Here is a 19,355-nt window from a genome sequence, read left to right as displayed (position 1 = left end):
AGGCTGAGTGTAAAGGCAGCAACCAAAAGCTTATTTGAGTTATTCCTGACTGCTCAGCGTTGGCCAGGTGAACACTGCCAGAGGCCTTCCCACTGGCAGAGAAGGATGAGCCATGCACCTGCCAACAACACTATTCGGGAGTTTTATCCCACAAGGAACCTACAGCAAAGCTGAGGTGATAGTTTCTCCTGCAGGGGCAGCCCACAACAGTGTGGCAGCTTCTGTTGTGGAGGTCTTGGGGCTTCTTACCTGAGAATTAAGTTGCTCATTTCCCTCTGCGTAAGGCATGCAAGTTAAGGGGTTCACATGCAGTGAGGGTAAAGCTTTGTTCAGCCCAGAAGTTTAGTGCTTAGTCTGAGATTCCAAACTGAAAATGACAGTCGGAGTCTCAAGAGCCGTTCAAGGAAGAAAAGAAGAGCAGTCTTTAAGCCTGACAGTTACGTGCCTCTCTGGTACAGTAATACCAGAAACATGTCATGGGGAGATTTAAATAGAAAGTGTTCCATCTAATGGGATTTTGGTCACAGTACTGTGGATTGCTTTAGCAGCATAAAATGTACATTTGAAGCACTGCCCCTTTCACTTAAACTTCTGGCTCATTTTTCTTCGCTAGTGGCTTAATGGTGGACATTTTTTCAAAGGGACAAATGATCTGCAGCACATACACAATTTGATGGCTTAACATATTGCACTGATGGCTGCTGAAAGCAAAAAACCAACTACTGCCTCTTCTCTTTATCTGTGTTATATGCTAATTGATGTAATCGCAAGAAAAATGAATTAATTATGGGAATGTACAGTTAATTTCATTGAATGAGAATACCAAACTTAACCAACATGGCACCGCATCTTCTATTGATTTTTTTTCTCTGACTTGTATTTTACCCCTTGTTTCTTCAGTCCCTTCCTAACCATTCTGGAGAAGATCAGGGTACACGTGTGAGACCTGAGACAGGGACAATGGAGGGGGTATATTAAATGACAGGGTAACTGGCAAAGAGAACAGGGATGGGGAAGTTTGATGAAAGCAGAAGAAGTTGTAGTAAAAGAGGGAAGGTATGTGACTACATTTCTCATCAAAGCATCCTTGGCTAACATGGTGACTAAACTCAGTGATTCAAGCAGGAGATGCCCAGTTTCACCTGAGACAACAATGTTTCTTCCATTCAAGGCAGAAAGCAACTGCAAGAATGGACACTGCTTTCAACAACAACAACAAAAAACTAACCCCCCCCCCCCACACACACACACACAAATAAAGCAAACTCCCAGCCCTTCTTGGTGAATAATGCCAGGTGACAACACCTTGGGAAAGGACTTGTATGAGCTCACCCCACCCATAGGACAGCGCTCTTCACACCTATGTCTTGTGAAGCAACCTTTACTTCAGTCACTCATGTTCATTTTCATTGCACTCAAATTCTTCTCTGTCTCCATCACCGCTGATCTAATCCACAATCCTTGACTAAGTCCCACCTGCCCTCTAGGCAGGCCATCCCACTTCTCAGCCCAGCTGTGCCTCCCTCCCCACACATAGTCAAACTCCTCAGGATGTGCCAGCATATTTCTTTCTCCTCTTTGGGCAGGTCACCTTCCTCATAAGCACAAAGTCTTCAGTACCCTACTCCACTCCCTGGCTCCCCTTCAAGACTGAAAGTCCTTTTTCCTGTGGAAGGCAATTCTTCAAACCCAGTTCCCTTCCTCCTTACCCCCCACCCCAACTGCCCCCAGACAGTAGCTTTTGAAGCCAGGGGCCTAATGATATCATACTAATTCTCCCCTTCCTCATCACCAACCATCATTTACTGCCAACATACTCTCCTTGAAGACTCTAAAACCAGTACCTAGTTTTCACTCTGCAAACTGTTTATGCTGGCCTCTTTCACTATTTCCATGCATCCTTCAATATGCCTGCCATTAACAGGTAGCATGTGGTCCCATGATTAAATGGTGTTTGTTAGAGAAGCCAGTAGTTACTAAATATTTCATATTTGTTTTCAGCTATAATATAGCTGAAATTCTGAATTGTAGGAGGAAAAGCCAAGTGGATTGGTGTGCAAATAAGTGATATAATGCAGATGTGACATGCATATTACCTCCATCTTTATAAAAATGTTGGAATTGCTCTATATATTGTGCTTTACACAAACATACACATCCAGGGTTAAGGACAGGGAAAGTAAATCCCTGCCAGGACTAATTTATTCATCTGTGGTCCATATGGTCTGAGAAAAGGAACTGCAACCACAGCTCCCATCTTAGCTCTTGTTCTTGCCTGTCTTTCAACAACATCTTTCTTTTTCTACTTCTCATGCTGTATCTATTTCTCCTTCCCTCCTTTATCCTAACCCCTCATCCAGAAAGGCTGGAGCCCTGTAAGCAATTTCCAGCTCAATGCATAGCTGTGCACACATGCAGAACCAAGCACATCATCACCCCCCTGTCTCACCAGCAGAAGTGTGATGGGTCGGGCTCTGCATGCCCAGCCACATGTAGGAGAAGGCATTTAAGCTGTAGTTCAGCACAGGCCTGCAAGGTTCCAGTTGAACCATGCTTCGTCCATTGCCTACAGAGTCTCGTTCTCCTTGTTATTTTTGTTTTCTTGTCCTGTTACCATCTCCTTTCCTCTCCAGCTCAGTATACTGGAACTTGTCCTTCCACCCAGCATGCTACAACATTCCTGCTGAATAGGTAAAGTCTCATCTTTCTTAAGTGTCCTGACCCTACTGCTTCTTTCCACACTTGCAGCCATCTGCCCTCCAGCAAAGGGAGAGGGCCATTCCAAAAAGCCAGAGTTATTCTTTTACAGGCACAGCTAGCATTATTCACACACACACAAAACACATAAACAAGGGAAAAAACCCTCTTCTGCCGCTGCTGAAATCATAGGATCAACCTACTCAGAGATCAGCTTAATATCCTGTAAACAAGAGCTTTCCTCTCCTTAGGAGGCTCCTTTTTCCCTCGGTTTAACTGCAATTCTTGCTGCTTTGTGCCTGAAAATGCTGTTTTCATAAATGTGTTCCAACATCCCACCCATGCTCCTTTGCTTTGGCCTCCACATGTCATAGAATTGTACTGCTAAATAACAAAAATATGCATTATTACTTTAGGCTGAAATAAAGGTAGATTCTCTGTATTCTGCTCACTAAACAAGTGATCCTGCTTTCAACATCAGCTCAGGCATATTGAGCACCACCTTTGGCTTTGATGGGTTGACGTGCCTCCTACCTTTCCATTCTTTTTGATGTCTCTCTCTGCAAGACATACAGGCCCTGCTCATAATCCAAAGCACTCTGAGCAATGGAGATGAACAGCCCTACGTACCTCCTCTTCTCCCGACAGTCCCCGGGCCCTGTGCTTGGCTTCAGGTCATCTGGCAATGGCGTTTATGAAAAAGGGTATGAGACACGCACAGCCGTGCTCCAGGTGCTTTGCCTCCTCCTTTGTACTAGTAACAGTTTTCCAGCCATTCTTTGTGATCAGCAAAATCCCAGCAGGCCCCCTTGGCAGTGACACTTGCCATTAGAACAGCGATGCTGTTAATGCTTTTTGTAGGCTTGGTTATGCACCTGTTGAAATCTTCCTACTCACTTCTGTGGGTTTAGTTTTGACCATGAGGGCAGGCACAACTACATTTTCAGGTTATTTAACAATTCAGAAATGTTCCTCTCCACAACATGTAGTTTACCATCCAACATCTTTCACTTGAAACCTTCTCTGATTACTTTGCCTATTCTACTTTAATCTTTTTCCTAAATGACCTCTGTTGTTCTTCTCAAAGTTTGCCTTTTCTTTTACCCATTTTACTTTTGCCTTTTATCTCATGCCAACACCTGCATTTTCTTGGCCTTTACACAGAAGTTCACCCATTGGCCCTATATTCAGAATGCTATTTTGAACATCATTTCAAAAAATCACAATTCACAGCATTTACTAACAGTTACTACTATGTAGTAGTTAGTGCACCAAAGTTATTTCTCCACTTAGGAAGAGCAAACAGCATCAGACCCTACAATCCCATTGAGTTATTGACTTTTTATAGGTCAGCTTCTTTGGTTCATTTTAATTTACATATTGCCCTGAGCTTCAGTTGAAATCTTGTCTCTTTGCCCATCCCCCTGCCATAGCAACTTCAAGAGATTGTATATTAAAGGACAATTATTAGCATGACTTTTCTTGATTAAAAATGAAAGTGATTCAAAATAGTGTTTTTTAAATAAAAGTTAATGCTTTTTACAGTAGAAAGCTGAATTTCACGGGCAAACGGCAGGGCAGTATTTCTGAAATGTAGTAATCTGCACATTACCTGTGATAGTCCTTTAAGTGCTACCTTAATGATAAATGGTGCATATTAATGAAGGTCCTCACCAGATGAAAGAGAATGTTAAAGAATATGTGAAGCTTGATCAAATTAATACAGCCAACTTTGAGTTCTGCTCAGATTGACTCAAACAGCTTTAAGCTACATTTCTGCAGGAGGGGGAGGAGGAAATCCCAAGATGACAGATGCTGTGCAGAGCAAGGCCCTTTCTAAAGAAAGAAAGAAATGATTTATGTACAGTATTCACTAAAAACTGCAGGGGGCAAGAGACTGCAGGTTTTCCTTTCAATAAGGAAGAAAAATGCATATATAATAATTGCTGTTGCAAACATACACAGCGCACAGAAAATGAGTCCAGATAAGAATCATTCCCTTCCCCATGAAGGAACATGGCTAAGTTACTCCTGGGATATTTGTCTATTAGTAATATCATGATTATCTTGTTGCAAAATAAAAAAGAATTTGCAAGTTACCTTTTACATTTGCAAATATCTGTTTTTCAACTGAACAATCCAAAATGCACAAATACCCATGCTAACAGGCATGCACACACAGTCCTTCTGCCTAAACATGGAAAAGAGGCAATGGAGTATGATTAGAGTTGTAATATAAGTACTGGCATGGATCTTGCAGGAGCCAGGGTAAATTGTCATGCTGCAATGATGTCGTTTTTGTTGAATTCATTAATTCAGCAAGTTTGGTGATTTAAACAACTGTTACAAAAGCCACATTCTGCATAGGTCTCCCCACCCTCCCCAATAAAAGAACTCAGCTCAGAACAGCAATCACTGTCTCCGACTTCATGAAGCAGCCAGCCATTTACATGCTTAGTCATACAAGAAAAATAAACTGTTAAGGTTTGATGTGTAGCAATGACTTGAAAAGTCTAAAGGTCATTTCTTCTTCACATGAGTTCCTCCTCAGATTTTAATCAATCCCTTTACTATTTGTTAAATTACTGTTAGTTGTGGGACCACACGCTCGGGACAGCGGCTGCAATGAGAGATGCCTCCAGTCCGGGGGCCAGTCCAGTCCGCAGGCCTGGCAGCCAGCGCCGAGCCCTCCTCTAACATCTCCTGGGCCGAAGGTGGGACCACCGGGCACAGCGCGGCTGCGCTTCAGCGGTTTCTGGCCGGCTGACGGTCCCCTGAGGGCTATCAGTACAGGCAGCGCGTAGAGGAGCTCCGAGAGACTACTGATCTTTGACAGGATCACCTCAGAGAAGGAGCAGCCTGGCACTTCTTTTGGCCTCTTTCCTTGAGTTACACCCGAAGACGACCACTGCAGCAGCACACCGGGGTGGCTCATAGACCCAGTGCAACAGAAGCACTATTCATCATATGCATTCTCAGAAACGCATTAATCATCATAAAATATGTTTTTAAAATATTTCAAAGGCCTGATTTTTTCAGCAGCAGCATCTGTTCTTTTCAGAGGGAAGTTTGTGACTAATGATACTAATTGTCCCTATCTGTAAGTTAAAAGAGCAGAGATCAAATATGCATTTGCAAATCATTTAAGTTGTTAAGCTGTAGGCATGCCTGCCATATATGTGAAAGCAAAGAAGCCCACCCAAAACCCAGGTTCCCGGGAAAAGGACATCTCAGTATTGAAAGATCAGGCTCTGTTTGCCAGGCCTGTTTCACATTAGGGCTCCGACATGTAAATCGCCAGCTTTTGCCTGATGTCAGCAGAGTGGCACCAGTTTACCTCACTTAAGGACTGGGCCCCGGATGTTTGAAAAGGTAAAGTCTGCAGCGAGTGTTGCGTTTCTCAAACATCCTGGCCAAGCATCTGTCAGAGGTGAGGAAACACTGGCATATCTTATCTCTTCAAGCTCTCGCGGTGATAGCTGGTGCGCACATATTGCTGTCAGCTAAACCCACAAATGGCTTAATGGCAGGTACATAATAGCCCGTTAGTACAGGTTTGCCTGGGATGCTGGCAGGTGTTTACATGAAATTTTGCCCTGCTTGTCATAGCATATAGGACAGCCAGCACCTGGCAACCTCCTACTGAACAACACATTCTTTAATTGCTCTGAAGCTGGAGCAGCAGCTGCCGCCAACCTTGTTAAATAAACAACAGGTTCTGCACCTGCTTGAGCAAAATCCTGACCCCACACTCAGCCAGTCAGGGGACACTCAGGTAACTCTGCCTGCCTGCCCTAATGCACAGCGGCCTCGGGGATTAGTAGGAGTAGATCAGCATTGATTTGTCCTTTTGCTGCTAGGATTTGCCTTGCCCTTCTCTCAAGAATATTCTATTCAGCCAAGAGACGTGAAAATCTCACTAATTAGATTTCTGGTTTATGGATGATTCTTCTTGACACACACACACAAACCCCCATACATAAAGGCAGAATGATAATGAGGAAAAAAATGACTACAACACAAGATCTAAATGCCTGTCCCTTGCAGAACACTGATATAGCACAGCACAATTAGGAGTCGCTTCTGCGGCTCCGTAGGCTTGGTGCGGGACAGAGCTCTTATCCTCCAAGCAGTGCATAAATGCAGGTGTGCAAACGCCAGATTTTTGTTAGGTATAATCAGCAAAGTCAAGAGAAAAACACCTGTCTGGTAGCAGGTGAGGGTATACTCTCAAAGCCATAAAGTGATTATTTTATCATTCCCCTTTCTATCAGGCTTAATTAAATCTTAATGTCTGATTAGATTCTACAGTAAATACACTTGTCTGGATCTATGAACTTATCAGAATCAGGAGAATAACTAGGGACCAGGAGTTACTTACCTGCTGCCAGGATACTTGCCTTTTTCTCCCTGCCCCCCCTTCCTCTCCCCTCCATGCTGCTGAACTAAATGCATCCTGAATTACATTGCGGCTTCTGTTCCAGCCTTCAACCAGTGGCAGGTGCCTGAAGAGGCTGCACGTGAAACACAAGAAAAGATTAAATGCAAAGGTCCTTGTTATTCACATGTAAGACAAAAGCCGCTGTAAGAGACAAACCAATTAGGGCAAAGAGAGTGGAATTCCAGGTGATTGCTAGAAAAAAGAAACAGGTGACAAAAGACCACGATGGTCCATTTAAAAGATGTATAATACTTAATCTGGGGCAGCACTCTGGCAGACCAGAGAACCATGCTAATTGGGCTCAGTTCTTTTGATCCATAGAGTAAGATTTCCTCCATTTATATGTTTTCCTGAAAATTAAAAGGCAGAAAATACTTAGAGGCATCTTTTATACTACCTTTTTAACATAGAAACACATAAAGGACCATCTGCTGGGTCTCCCAGCTGTAAGAGAGATGAAAGGGAAAAGGTGAAACAGGAGCACTGTATCTATTTTGTAGTTATCCAACCAACCAGACATAAGGATATATTAAGTTTAACTATGTTTTGGCAGCATTTACTTCCTGATAGGGACAAGTTATTTATTACTAATAATCCACAGAAGCAACCTGGCAGAGCAGAGCCTCTTTACACAGAGCTTCAGGTCTAAGAAATCAGTGAAGATTGTCAAGAATCTTTATTATTTGCTTTTAACTATTTTCCAATAAATTGCCATCAGCCTGGTTTGCAAACATAGTTGTTAAATACAGTAAATGCTGCTAAAGCACAACACAAATGCCTGCCTGCCAGGGGTGACCACAGTCCCTTCTTACGCCCTATCTTTTAAATGTCATGGCACCTCAATCACTGCAGAAGTAGAATGCTGTGTTTTTAATAGCTCACCTACTAATTACACATACAGGTGACAAAACTGATTTTATTGAGCAGAAGTGCAGGTTTCAGCTCAGCTAGCTCAGAGGGAATTTTATGTTTTGGCAGTTTGTGTGATCACGTTGCCTTCTAGTGGCTGGCCCCATATCCCTGAAACTATAAAGGTTTCAGCAAACTATTCCACTTCTGTAATACTGCTGATACAGACAAAATGCATCTAGAGTGCACGATATTTTCTTAAGTCTTTCTAGGGGTTAAAGGGCTGTCCAAAATTACTCATGCTCTGTGTGGTTTAGGAAGCAAGAAAGAAGAGTCACAAGAAGAAGCTTTTTGACACAAGTAACTGCTTGTTTTGAGTGTCTTCGAGGAGAAACTCTGAATACATTTTTAGCTCTCTACAGCCTGTAAACAAGCCAAAGCAAGGGAAGATTATCAGCTCTGCACATGCAAAAGTGATTGAAGCATGTTAAACCCAAGAAGGGCAGTTATAGAAGCTTCACGGCTACCAAAATAACACCAGTAGCTGGTAACAGAAATAGATTATTACATAGATAAACTGTACAGGGGAAAATACATCCATCATCAGTCAAATGTGTTGCTTCCTCTTCCTAGCACAGAAAAGGGAAAATACACAGCAGAAACAGCATGCAAAAAGCAGGCCTTAGTTCATTGTGCTATATGGGCCTCTCTCCCTCTGCATGAGCACAGGGAAAGAAAATTCAAGAAAAGTGAAGCAATTTCTTTCAAAGTATTGATTGCAAAACACCCACTGGGCAAAATAAAACAGAGCTGGAACTAAAGGAAAGCTCCTGGAAGATGTTAGCTTGCTGGAGCAGTACTCAGGACTCTCAAAAACAGAGTGGCCTTCATCTTAACAAAACAAAACAAAAAAAAACCAAAAAAACAGTTACTGGTGAAATGCAGAACAGGTTGCTGAAATATTTAAGTCAGTAGATGCAGGAATACAGAAACTAGGGGAGCGAGAGAGATGGCAGAGCCAGATGGGGCAGTCCGCCCGCCCGTGTTTACGAGAGGCAGAGTTTGCTAGCAAGGCAGTTAACCAAAACTGCTCTGCAGGGGGTGGATCCTAAAATGCTTATCTGCAAACGCAAGAAAAGTAATTAAAAAAAGGAATTAGAAGTGAATGCAGAAAATGGTGACAAAGCTACATCCCTGAAACAGGGAGCCACATGAAAATAGCCAAAGATACGGACTATTTAAAGAAACACAGACAGGGAAGATTTTTTTTTTTCCTTTCATGTACAAAACTAAGGCTGGGGAAAAAGTAGAGTTTGGGCATATTCAAAGAACAGAGGAAGAGGAACCAGACTTATGGCTGAAAATTAGAAGCAGAAGTAGAAGCAAAAATCATTAAAGGAACAAAGACTGGATCCTCAGCTCAGAAGGTGGAAGAAAATGTGACAGTAAGTGAAATTTAAAATGCTTGTTACAGGAGAGCTAAGGAAAATGAAAACAAAACTGCAAGAGAGCTGAAGGCAAGACTTTTTCACCCATACAGACTACAAGGAGCAAGGGATCAGTGACAGAGAGAAAGGGCAGGCAAAGGAATCTAGTAACTGCTGAGGTGGGCAATTTTTTAAATTCATTTTTTGTCTCAGTGAGTAACCAACTTATTATCACAGAATAAACATGGCCAGTTCCTCAGTATTGAGGATTACTGATTAACACAGCTAGTAAGCAAACAAATACTTAAATCAAAATGGGATATTTTCCCCTCAAACTATTATATGTATATATAAAATAGTATTTACACAAGAAGTCAAATCAGAGTATCACAGTCCTCCCTCTCGGCTTCATCATCTATGAATACTCCAGCAGCAGACGGCTGTGTCATTTCATTCCCACCTGTACTTGAAAACACTACACATATACACACACTGCATATGTAATGGAAAAAAAGAATATATATATGTGTGTGTGTGTGTGTGTGAGCAGCAGCTGCCTTCAATATGAGATAAATATGATAGAGATAAGTTACAAAACACATGAATATACCAGGCAAAATCCAGAACTGTTTCTTCTGTTCAGAGCTCCAAGTACTGAGGCTTGGGAACTGCCAGTTTGAAGGATGGACCTCATCTTCCTTGGACAGCCAAGCAGCAGGAGTGGTGGAAATAACGTTTTTCCTCTCCTCCAATCTATTCATTATATAACTAACTGCAACTCTGTATCTCATGCCAGCATAAGGGCATTAACTGGTATACATTTAGCAATCCTTAACGTTTTTGTAATCCCAATAATCAAAAGCAAGAGGATCTTCATGTCTGTGAATTTGCATATAGTAAGACCACATGACTTTTCATGGTCCCTGTCCCAGAGAGATTACCATCCAAATAAGTTACATAACTTGTAGAATATTCCTGTCTGTCTGTTCAGTGCAGGAATAGATGGATACAAGACTGAATTTAACCTACTAATTGCCAGACTTCTGCTCCAAAGAGCATAGGCCACTCTTTTTTTCTGACTTGCTAGATTTACCATACTGCATGGTAAATACAGAATTACTTGACCACACAAATCTAGTCTTCCAAAATTGTCACCTGCAAATTCAGGCCACCAAAACCAAAAAAAAGAAAGAAAGAAAAAGAAGTGTTATAAAGTGTTACTAGCAACTTCTTTATTGCTTTAGACCTTTGAGAAAGATGTAGCTGAAAACTTTATACACTTTTCTAATGAAATGTCACCTGAAAGTATTCAGAGAGCAACCTCTTGGAAAGAAAAAAATCACCCAGATTATTGTAATCACTCTGGGCCAGCTAATGAGATGTTCCTGAAGGTAATGAGGAACATCAACATTGGGAGCATAGTAAGCATTTTGTCAAAGCAGCCAACACCTTTCAAGTGCAGCCACTTCAGATGAAATCATTTTAACATACAGATGAAAACTGAATTTGGTTGTGGTAAACAAGAGAATGCATTTGTTATAGGGAAGTGATCACTATAACAGTCTACCATTTAATTAGCATATCCTCTCACACTAAAAACAATCAACTCCCCCACCAAACTTGAGAAAACCATCCAACTTTTAAAACAGCAATTCCCTTTTCTTTAAAAAAGGTAACAAACTTCCTCTCCAATATTTTTATAAGCCTGATAATAGGGAAGAGGAATTTATATTTAATAATTCTACAATATGATCTTTCCAGAAATTCATAGGATAAGTCAAATGGTCTGTAGTCATGAGCCAGAATGAAAGCAGAAAAAAAAGTAGAGTTCAGATTTTAAATATAAAAACATTGTGATTCAGTTAGATGACGGGCTGCCAAGGGAGAATTCAAAATTTCTTTAATATTCTTCAGGTTCATCATAGCACATTAAATAAAAATCAAAATGCCTGTTCCTTAATCTTCTAGAAAAGATTAATAACCATGGTAAGCAACATGGAACAACATTAGCATTCATGTCTATGAATGTAGATATTCACACTGCCACTCTGCATTTCTAACTTCATTTATTTAATGATAGACAAAAATAAATGCTGGTAACCCTTACGTCAGTGTCCCCAGCTAAGAGTCGCAGGCACAAGGTTTCCTCCCCTTGTGGAAGCAGCCAGAAGCTTTTTGTTCCTAAGTAGGCAGTTCTGTTCTCCAGCATCAACAGAGCTACAGCCACTGTGCAATTTAGGGGATATATAACATTCCATTATTATTTTTCCCATACTACCACCAGGACAAAAATCTGTCTATACTAGCCTCTCTGTTAGCAAGCAATGGAAAGTTCATCTCAAGAACATAAAATGCTTTCTTAGATTAAGAAAAATTACAGTATGTGGGTGACTGATTCCATGTGAGGAACCCTGAACTATAGAACAAGCAGCTTTTGGAGGGGGAAACCCATTTTAAACAGGGAGAGTTGATTCATCAGTTTGCTTCATTTTAACTTAATCACTCTCAAGTTAAAGTGTTAAAATAATTTTTAAGAACCATGAAGATCTCACTGGGTATGTCTACATGACATTTTTCATAGTATCGTTAATCTCTTCTGCCCACAGTTGGGGTTGGCTGAACAAAGCCAGCTCTGAATGACAGCTAGACAAACACGCTTTCATAATGCTGGGCCCAAGCTAGTAAGCCTTCCCAAGAACCAGATTTTTAATTTTTTTCCCCTTTAGTTTGGCAACACATTAACATGCCTATATAGTTTCCAGTAAGGCTGTAGCATTGGTGCAATAAACTTGTGTGTGCTCAGGGCATGGGTAGACATATCCCCAAACTGAAGGCTAAGAGAAGCAAAGCAGAGGGTTTTAGTCATTACAAAGAGCAGACTCAGTGCCTTTGCTGCAATCATCCCCCAGCATGCTGTTAGCACTGTCAGTCTGGTATCAGTAAGGCGCTTCCCTACTAAGCCTTTCATGGCAAGTCTGGGGGAGCACAGAGCTGTGCAAGGAAATTCAGCGGCACAGTCCAGTCCCTGGTGTGCTCCCAAGAGAGCCCTGCTGCTCCTCATGATGCGTTTGGAGGCCATGTCATAGAGCTAACGATTGACTTGTGGTTAGAGTCTTAATTTTTCCCTATCAGCAATAGATTTGGTCTCTTCTTTTGCAAAGACTGTAATTAAGGGGAAGTGAATGCTTAGTGATCCTCATTTAGGATAATGACATATTATCCATTTCTGATTGCCTTCTTGGAACCAGTTTTAAAGGCAAGACCTAGAGCAACTGCTTAAGATTTCAGACCACAGAGGAGAGGGCAGAAAAATGGCCACTGCAGTAAAAGAAGGTAGCCCTGCAAGTCATCTAAAGCGTAGGTGGAAGAGAGACACCGGTACACCTTCGCTTCTGCCTGGGAATCCCACAGATTTAATGCCAGCTCTACATCTGACTGAAAAACAGAAAAATCCGCTCTAGAGTGTGAGACACTGCATGTCAGAAGTGTACTGTGAAACATATGTTCATGTTTTCCCTTTAAGACAGAGTATTTCACAATTCATTTTTTTTAGATATACTTTAGATTACAGATGAATCTATTATACCAAAATATTGGCAGCTGCTTTTCAACATGGAAGACTGCCTTTAACATTCAGTGAACTCTTCATGCTTTTGACTACAAAATACTTGAGCAGACTCTTGTATATTGATATTCATTACCTGTACAGTAGGTATAACAGACACACAAACAGCCCAATCAATATTATCAGCTCATATTGACTAGCTATTTCTACCCTGAAATAGGAATGTCAAGCTTCAATTGATTCACATTCATACATTGTGTAAACATAATTTAAAATTAACATGTACAAGATAGAGCACATACTATTATTACTATGTAGTGTAACCCAGGGGATATATTGCAGCACAAAGCTGGTATATTAGACAGAACTAGTCAATAGGACATAAGGTATAATTTAGGACCTAAATATCCCACAGGCTTCAGCTGCTACTGGCTGCTACAAAACATAGCAATAGTCCATTTTTGTACTAGCTCAGGTTGCTTCTCATAAGCTATAAGAGAGACAGTGGGTGAGGGTATGAAATATGGCTAATCAACCCACTGGCTGTTTCTGCCCAGGAGGAGGAGCTGTTTCTGCCCAGGAGGAGGAGCTGTAGGATGCAGCTAGAAGGAGTCTGAGAAGGGGTGAAGACAGTGCCTATGATAAAAGGATGCTCTGGGTACGAAAATACCTCTCTTATTTTGCGCCACATCATACTGAAGAAACAGACTCCCATTTATCTTGCACAACTGATTAAAGAGCAAAAAACTTAGCTTACACAACATTTTCTAAGTATTTGTATAACTGCATTTTATAATTGGCTTCTCATGCTGCATATGCTATGCTAATTTTTTCCTGCCCATTATTTTTAGGCTTGCTTGTCAGTTTGGGGAAGTATAAAGTTCTAGTTTGAACAAGCGAGCCCTGAAGACTCGGGAAAACCTCAGTCACTTTCATTCTATCACTATATCACCCCTTGTTCTTTCCTATCAGTGTGCCTGCCATTTTGTAATGCATTTGTCCTGCCACACCGAGGAGAGAGAGAGAGAGAGAGAGAGAGAGAGAGAGAGAGAGGTATTCGATCACTTCTTTACTTATGGGCAACCGAGGCACAGTGAATTTCCCAACACACAGAGGAAAAATGTGGTACAGTAGTGCAATTCTGTTTTAACCAGTAGACTCAATGTTCCTTAAATACATACATTTCTTATATCCGTAGCACTTCTTTCCTTTCCAGTGCAGTCCAGTGCCTCAGAATGACATGCGACCCCCTGGCAGGCAAAGCCACTAAACTGAGGAACTCATACCCTGGGATGACCAGCTCTGGAGAAGACCTTCATCTTGCAAAATTTCTTCTGAACATTTAGTGACTTTTTAGACAAACTTTGCCACATACAGACCAAGCATGCTGAGGAAATATCTATAAATTTGGTATAAAAAAATGACAAAAAGTAAGACCAGTCAGGAGTCACATGGATGAGACATGAATATCCTGTGAAAGGGGTCCAATTTCCAAGGAAGTCCACTGCTAGTGCTGTGGATGGAGCTTGATAGATTCCCTCCTGAAACCAAGCTTGCTGGGACAGAATTGGCCACAGATCTTCTACCACAGAAGGAAAGAAAAAAAGCAAAACCAAAACCAACAACCCAGTATGGAGCCCATGGAAAGGCCAGCAAAAAAAAATTTCTTCTCAGACTGATTTCTCACCATCTTGGCTCCCAGCTGGAGCTCTGTGGTCCTTTTCCAAGCTAAAGAGCATCTTTCTGCCTGCTCTAGGATGTGCTGAGCTGCTCGGGCTGCACAAGCCGGAAGCTACCATCCTGGCTCTTCGCTGAAGGCAGCCCTTTCGGCAACACAGAGGTAAACAACATTAACAAAATGGTTTTAAACACCAGAAGGTCTCCCATGGCTCTGAAAGAAAACGTACAACACATGAATGTCCAGAATATGATCTGTAAAAATAGATCAGTCTCCCATCCCCCACGAATGCACACCAATCCTAATTTATGGGCGGGGGGGAGGGAACAACCAAAATTGCCTTATATGCAGGTCAGTTACGGCTCACCCTCTGTGAGACTTTGATGTTCATGTCTCAGTAACCAGGGCTGCATAAAGCACCCAAAGCACACTTTTCCACCAAGTATAGCCTTGCCCGTTACGCAGGCAGCCTAGTGTCTGCTCTCCTGGCCTCCGCGTCGCCTCATCCTTCCTCTTCCGCCCTGGCAGTGAATGTCCGAAACCCTTATATTCAGAAGGTTCCACGAAGGGGGACACAGCACAACAAACACCCAATATTTACTTATAGGTAGACAAAGCAGAATCCAACAAAATTCTCTTTTAACTAAGCTGCTATCAACCAACTGGGGAGGGGAGGGGAAAGAGCCCAAAATCTCTGTCTCTGGAGAGAACAAAATAGATAAAATTTACGTCCTTTCCACTGGGGTCACTAAAATCTATTTGGTACTGAAATATATCATGAATTGCAGGACATCACTAAGAGCTGTAGAAAGAATTGCTTTCCTTTAGTCCTGGGGGGAAAAAAAAATTCAAACAATATTCCCAAACTCCTCTGAAGCTTTCTCTCTCTCAGTACCACCACATGATCCCTGACAAGATTTTATAGCCATTTTCTCATCTGGATTTGCCTACTTTTTAGAAGAAGAAAATACAAAACAACCACAAAACCAAAGCACAAACCTCAGCACAAACAAACAGTATCTAAATTTACCACTAAAGTTGTCTGAATTAAAAAAAAAGAATGACAACAAGAAAGATCTGGGAATTTTGATTTTGGGGGGGGAAAAAAATCTGGAGTTTTTCCTGAAGCAGAAGAAAGGCGCTTCACAGGTCTTCTTGTCAAGTTAGGACTAACCCATGATCCTGTAGCTCTCCAGTTCCATGAACAAGTTTCACTGAGGCTCTCCACTGGGGATGAGAAAGATCATATTTTATCCACCGGCACCCTGCTGCTGTAAGATCTCTGTGCCCTGCATTTCTTACCCATTGAGGGCTCATCGTCTAGCGTTTTCAAGGAAAAAAAAAAAAAATGAAGCCCAATGATGAGAAGCAAAAGATACTGTAGAGCAGCTGCAGCTGTAATTGGCTGAAGGGCTAACAAATGACCCAATATTCTTCTAGCTAGGATTTATCCAGCTGCCTCACTGTTCTGATTAAATAGGACTAATCCATCACATGAAAATTGCTTCGCTGAGTAAAGAAATAAACTTACCTGTTTCTTAATTTTTCTTTAACTTTATTATTAGAAGATACAGCTCATCTTCTCTAAATCTAATGTTTGTTTTAAATTATTCATGGATAATTTGGTAAATTAACATATAAACCTACTCCATAAAGCTCTCTCATGAAGCTGCTGTATCTGTTCTTTATTTAAAGCTGGGAATTAAAATAAAACACAAAACATAACACTAAAACTCCCAGACTTCTCTATCAATGAATGTACTTCATACAAGCTATACAGTTTTTTCCTAATATCTGACCTCTGAAATAGGAAACTACCACAGTTATAATTAGCATCTGATTGATCACATACATACATATATATCAGTCGTGCTGCTCCTGATAAATGCTTTGCATTTCGAGATAAATATGTCCAGTTAAATTGTAATCAATACAATTTTGTGAAGTAATTTTGTTCCCATCATCAGAAATAATATAAAAGTAATGTTAAAACTGATTGAGTCTTTGACAGGAACATTTTCTCCTAGGCACTGCCTATACACTGGCTCTTTTATTCCGTCTAGGGAAAAAAACAGTTGGTCTTTCATAGGCAAAGAATTTAGAGAGCCAGTATTTTAACTTTTAATTATTTCATTTACAAAGCTGCAAAGATCACCCCTGTCCTCTCCCACCTACCCCAAATCCAAATACATTACTACCAAGGCTTCACAGGTCTTCGCGGGGCACCTTATTTCAGCCCTCTCTCCTGATTCAGCTTCTTCTCAGCACCTCATCCTTAAAGTCTGGTCTGCAGAAATCCCATTTTCCCCAGAACGCCTCAGGGAACACTGTACTGTGAACACGTCCACCACGGCCTGCCGTGTTTTCATCTGCTTTTACTCCAGCAATGGAGGGCATTGTATATCATCACCATCTTTGCCTTAGCCTTCCTCATACTGAGGAAAATAGTGATTTAAAGCTCTGAATGTGCTGTTATCAAAAGAACAAAAGCATTTGCTATCAGATAATATACTACTGTGTATTATACAACTTTGAGTAATGTCACTGTGCTTCAGCAAACATCATGGGCCCAGTGCTAGTAAAAAATCACTTGATCTACTGCTAAGTCCTGCCGCCAGGATACATATTAAAAAAATTTAACAGAGAGAGGGAGAAAGAGAAAGCAGGAAGGCAGAACACTGCAGGAGCTCCTGCTTAGAGGGGAAACTTGGTACGAATCCACCTAATGAGCAGAGTGCTTCTTTTCCGGTGACATTTGTAAAAGCCAATTTCCAACACTGCATGTCTTTTTGCACTGAAATACATGACAAATCTTCCCTATAAAGTTATTCAAATGCTTAACATACATGCAAACAAACAAAAATATTCACTCTGGAAGCATTTCCTTTCCCCTCGTTACTCAAATGATCTCTATCAATATCAGATTTCACTTCTGCTCCCCATGGCTGAGAACTCATTGCAGGATCTCATTCCACATCAATGCAGAGACTGCTATAGCTTCTGTTCTGGGACAGCTTCACTGTCCCACAAGGCTGAAAATCAGAAAAGAAAATCAAAATGATGAAAGGTTCTTCAGACAGGACTGGTAGAATGGACCCTTAAAACAAATAAAGAAACAAAGGTGAAAGAGTTTATGACTGTAAGATCTAACTTCCAGGAAGTCTTTCATTCATTTACAGTAAGCAACACAGTTTAGGTACTACAGAAATGGAACGATAATCAAAGTTATAACATGACTGGTATTTCACCAGACGGCAATACTAGAAGCAGCTTTTACAAGATCTAACTGACCACAGAGGAGATTAGATTTTGGTGGATGCTATTTGCTGGATCTGGCAGAGTACCCATTACAAGATGCACATCTCAACGTTAGAAGAGTTCACTGTGTTACTTTCTTCACATTAATAACTGCAAACTTACTACCTACAGCTTGCAAGTCAGAAGAATGACAGAGTATCAAAATATTTACTCCCAAATTTTATTTCTATTTTTGTTAATGAATCAGTGTGTGAGTCTTGGAAAAAAATGCAACCTTGCTTGGTCTGTTTTCTCATCTGCTCAGAAAAGAAGGCAAAGAAAGAAGATAATATTAACTAAAGGTGCTAGAGCTGCTAGGTGTAAGAGAATGTTATTATGGAAAGATCTGTATATAGATATGGTGGTTGAGTAGGAAACTTAGACTTAAGCCATGAGTAGCTGTCTAGTCTGAGAGACCCAATCGCCAGCCATTGGTTCATTTAAACCTTTCTGAAATGGTTCTCAGCTCTCTGGCAGGCACTGAGCCCCCGTCGCAGACCTAGGCAGGCAGCAGCAGTTCCCAGGAACAGCTCTCTCCTGGACAGAGGGGAAGTTTTCTAGTGCAAAAATTGTTTAACAGGGTTAGCTCCCCATTAAGCATGCTCTCCACTCTCAGTTTTCATCTTGAAGCTTACATGAAAACTGTGCTCTACTTAAGGATCTTAAAAGCTGATCTAAAAGAGATGTCAAGGCTTTTACCATTGTCAGGAACAGAGGCTCATAAAATTGAGATCATTAAGGTTCCTCAGTCAAGTGAATAAGCAGAAAAAGTATATATCCAAAGGTCTAGAAAACACATCTGAATTTGCCATCTTGGAGAACTGAGTTCTATAATAAAGTGCCGAGTAGAGACTAATACATACTTGCATGTTACTTATTTCCTGATTTCAGTAAATCCAATAAAATAAAATTGACAGATACTGTTTTACCTACTCAAGTGATTCATGAAGATTCATAAAGGGCCTGAAACTAATACTGCAACAAGATATGCCATCTGTGCTATTTTTTTTTTTTCTTTTTTAACTGATTGACCAAAGAGTGGTGACAGCACATGATTTGCTTAGCCCAAAATGAGAAGCTTGCCACCTCCAGGTATATAGAGGTAAGAGAATGATTACCCTTGGTTTCTATTTTTCTAGCCATTTTCTTTCTAGATTGTTATTTTACAAATGCTAAAAGACATGAAAAATAAATCAAAGAAATAATTGAAATTTAAAACAAAATTAGATATTTTTTCATGTCTCCATTTAAATGATCTTAATTGGCATGAATTTTTAATGACAACATTGGTAGCAAATAATAAAAAGTCAGCAGGATCTACACATGGATAAATAACAACACACTAATGATAATTACATAAACCTTCTGTGTAGTGACATGTGGGTCAGGAATTGAATTTGC

The 19,355-nt window shown here is 40.8% G+C and overlaps 1 long non-coding RNA gene across 2 annotated transcripts; it reads left to right on the top strand.

The window, feature by feature from the left end:
* Positions 1-9,139: 9,139 nt before the first annotated feature.
* Positions 9,140-19,016, top strand: LOC136991372 (uncharacterized). 2 transcript variants are annotated; one of them, XR_010883571.1, is made up of 4 exons: positions 9,140-9,432; positions 13,537-13,637; positions 14,196-14,819; positions 18,992-19,016. It is a non-coding gene; the product is annotated as an uncharacterized lncRNA (long non-coding RNA). The 2 variants fall into 2 exon arrangements; XR_010883570.1 differs by lacking the exon at positions 18,992-19,016 and having other exon boundaries at positions 14,196-14,971.
* Positions 19,017-19,355: the final 339 nt, after the last annotated feature.

Source organism: Apteryx mantelli, chromosome 2, assembly GCF_036417845.1.
Source record: "Apteryx mantelli isolate bAptMan1 chromosome 2, bAptMan1.hap1, whole genome shotgun sequence".
In the NCBI taxonomy this organism is placed as follows: Eukaryota; Metazoa; Chordata; class Aves; order Apterygiformes; family Apterygidae; genus Apteryx; species Apteryx mantelli.
The sequence above is the reverse complement of the archived record's forward strand: the minus strand, read 5'-3'. Positions and strand labels throughout refer to the sequence as shown.